The following is a 3,769-nucleotide window of genomic DNA, read 5'->3' as shown; positions in this document are numbered from 1 at the left end:
CCTTGGGAGGCCAAGGTGGGAAGATCCCATAAGACCAGGAGTTTGAGATCAGCCTGGGCAATATAGTGAGACCACCATCTCTACAAAACTAAATAAATGAATTAGTCAGGTGTGGTGGGTCATGCCTGCAGTCCCAGCTACTTGGGAGGGCAATGTGGGAGGATCATCTGAACTCAGAAGCTTGAGGCTGCAGTGAGCTATGATCTCACCACTGCATTCCATGCTGGGTGACGGAGCAAGGCTGTCTCAAAACAAAAACAAAAACAGAAAACTTAAAAATGATATAAAATAAGGGGTGTGCTTCAAGTTCACATGTGTCTACACCTCTAAAATTAACATGATTTCTAGAAAACAACTATCCCCAACTGAGCTTCATTAGGTTGAAAAAAAAAAAAAAAAAAGACCCTCTTATTCAGATAACCTGCTACAATATTTTAAAACTGATTATTGCCATTATAGAAAAAAGCTGGCCAGGGCACAGTGGCTCACGCCTGTAATCCCAGAGCTTTGGGAGGCCAAGGTGGGCGGATCGCGAGGTCAGGAGTTCGAGACCAGCCTGACCAGCATGGTGAAACCCCATCTCTACCAAAAATACAAAAATTAGCCAGGCATGGTGGTGCGCGCCTGTAATCCCAGCTACTCAGGAGGCTGAGGCAGGAGAATCGCTTGAACCCAGGAGGCAGAGGTTGCAGTGAGCCGAGATCGTGCCATTGCAAAAAAAAAAAAAAGAAGAAGAAAGCTTTAAATTTTTATTATTTTGTATCTGACATCTTACTAAACTTTTTTTTTAAAGAGACAGGTTCTCTTCCTGCAGTGTAAAAACAAAATTAATTGAAAAAAAAAATAGAGACAGTCTTGCTCTGTGACCCAGGCTGGTCTCCAACTCCTGGCCTCAAGTGATCCTCCCACCTCAGCCTCCTGAATAATATGCACCACCGTGCCCAGCTAACTTCTTTTCATTTTTATAGAGATGGGGTCTCACTGTGTTGCCCAGGCTGGACTCTAACTCCTGGCCTCAAATGATCCTCTCACCTGGACCTCCAAAAGTGCTGGGATTACAGGCATGAGCCACCAGGCCTGGCCTAAACTTTTTCATTTGCTATAATTAATTGTTTTTAGTTACTTTTATTGAGTTTTCTAGTTATAAAATTATGTCTTTGGCACATGATGACAGTTTTCCCATAAATTTTGAAATTGTGTTTTTTGTCTTATCACATCAGCTGTGATGTGTGTTCTTTGCTGTGATTAAATGTGTTAAGCTTTTGAGCGGCTATAGGGGAAGAAGATGTACTGGCAAGGAAAGAGGCTAGTGACTAAGTAGCTTAAAAAAAAAAAAAAAAAACAACTATGGTAGTAGTTTGAGTTTGGATTGATGGGACAAGGCCTGGCCCAGGATCATGGCTGCAAAGGAAGAACTACAGAGAAGAGAAATTCTAGATGATGAATCAGCAATGAGGGCAGGAAATTGAACACAACTCCAGGTTGGCACACCGGAAACCCAGTGGTCTACCTGAGCAACCAGGAATAGTAGGCATCCTGGTGGACTCCCAGCACCCATTTCACCCGCCTCTGGTACCACCATGATTCTTTCAGTGATGGGCACTTTATGCAGAACTAAGGCCTGGCATTCTCCCCGTTCCTGACCCAAGTGAGACCCATCGGAAGTGCGGCTCAGGAATTGTGCTGAATTTTTGGCCAAGGAGAAGCCTCTCTCTCTCTCCCAGGATTTAGAGGGAAAAGCCTAGGAGAAGCCAGCCTGAGTCTGAGTAACAAACTCTGGATCAAATCCCCTTTGAGGTTCGTCTTACCTATTGATATGGTTTGGCTGTGTCCCCACCCAAAACTCTTTTTTTTTTTTTTTTTTTGAGACAGATTTTCCCTCTTGTTGTCCAGGCTAGAGTGCAATGGCATAATCTCAGCTCACTACAACCTCTGCCTCCCTGGTTCAGGTGATTCTCCTGCCTCAGCCTCCCAAGTAGCTGGGATTACAAGCATGGGCCACCATGCCTGGCTAATTTTGTATTTTTAGTAGAGGCGGCATTTCACCATGTTGGCCAGGCTGGTCTTGAACTCCTGACCTCAAGTGATCCACCCACCTCAGCCTCCCATAGTGCTGGGATTACAGGCGTGAGCTACCATGCCTGGCTTTTCTTTTTTTTTTTTTTTTTTTTTTTTTTTTTTTGATACAGAGCGTCACTGTCACCCGGGCTGGAGTGCAAAGGCATGATCTCGGCTCACTGCAACCTCTGCCTCCCAGGTTCACACGATTCTCTCGCCTCAGCCTCCCGAGTGGCTGGGACTACAGGCATGTGCCACCACACCTGGCTAATTTTTTTTGTATTTTTAGTAGAGACGGGGTTTCACTATGTTGGCCAGGCTGGTCTCGAATTCCTGACCTCGTGATTCACCCACCTCAGCCTCCCAAAGTGCTGGGATTACAGGTGTGAGCCACCACGCCCAGCCTCCAAAATTTGTTTCTAATTGTAATCCCTGTGTGTCCATTACGAACTGGTGGGAGGTGATTGGATTACAGGGGTGGTTTCCCCCATGCTGTTCTCATGATAGTGAGGGAGTTCTCACCAGATCTGATGGTTTAAAAGTGGCAGTTTCCCCTGCTCATGCTCTCTCTCGCTCTCTCTCTCTCCCACTCTCCCCATCTCTCTCCCTCTCTCCCCCTTGCTCCCTCCCACTCTCTCTTCCTCTCCCTCTCCTTCTCTTTACCTCCCTCCCTCTTTCCCTCTTTCCCTCTCTCTCCCTCCCTCTCTCCCTCCCTCTCCCCCCGTCCCTCTCTCCCTCTCTCCCTCTTTCCCTTTCTCTCTCCCCCTGTCTCTCTTCCTCTCTCCCCGTCTCTCTCCGTCCCTCCCTCCCTCTCTCCCTCTGTCCCTCCCATTCTCCCTCTTTTCCTCTCTCCCTGTCTCTCTTCCTCTCTCCCTCCTTCTCTTCCTCTCTCTCCTTCCCTCCCTCTCTGTCTCCCTCCCTCTCTCCCTCTCTCTCCCCCTCCCTCCCTCTCTCCCTCTATCCCTCTCTCCTTCTTTCCCTCTCTCTCCCCCATCTCTCTTCCTCTCTCCCTCCCTCTCTCCCTCTCTCTCCCTCCCTCCCTCTCTCCCTCTCTCTCTCCCTCCCTTCCTCTCTTGCTCTCTCTCTCCCTCCCTCCCTCTCTCCCACTGTCCCTCTCTCTCCCTCCCTCTCTCCCTCTGTCCCTCTGTCTCTCCCTCTTTCCCTCTCTCCCTCCCTGTCTCTTCCTTTCTTCCTCCCTCTCTCTCTCCCTCTCTCCCTTCCTCTCTCCCTCTCTCTCTCCCTCTGTCCCTCTCTCTCTCCCTCCCTGTCTCTGCCTCTCTTCCTCGCTCTCTCCCTCTCTCTCTCCCTCCCTCTCTCCCTCTGTCCCTCTCTCTCTCCCTCTTTCCCTCTCCCCCTTTGTCCCTCTCTCTCTCCCTCTTTCCCTCTCTCTCTCCCTCTCTTTCTCTCTCCCTCCCTCTCTCCCTTTCTCTCTCCCTCTCTCCCTCTGTCCCTCTCTCTCTCCCTTTCCCTCCCTCCCTTCTCTTCCTCTCTTCCTCCCTGTCTCCCTCTCTCTCTCTCTCCCTCTCTCCCTCTCTCTCTCTCCCTTCCCTCCTTCTGTCCCTCTCTCTCTCTCCCTCTGTCCTTCTCTCTCTCCCTCTTTCCATCTCTTTCTCCCTGTCTCTCTCCCTCTCTCCTTCCCTCTCTCCTTCTCTCTCCCTCCTTCCCTCTCTCCCTCCCTCTCTCCCTCCCTTCCTCTCTACCTCCCTCTCTC

The sequence above is a fragment of the Pongo abelii genome, chromosome 1 (assembly GCF_028885655.2).
Source record: "Pongo abelii isolate AG06213 chromosome 1, NHGRI_mPonAbe1-v2.0_pri, whole genome shotgun sequence".
Classification (NCBI taxonomy): Eukaryota; Metazoa; Chordata; class Mammalia; order Primates; family Hominidae; genus Pongo; species Pongo abelii.
Note: the sequence above shows the minus strand (reverse complement) of the source record.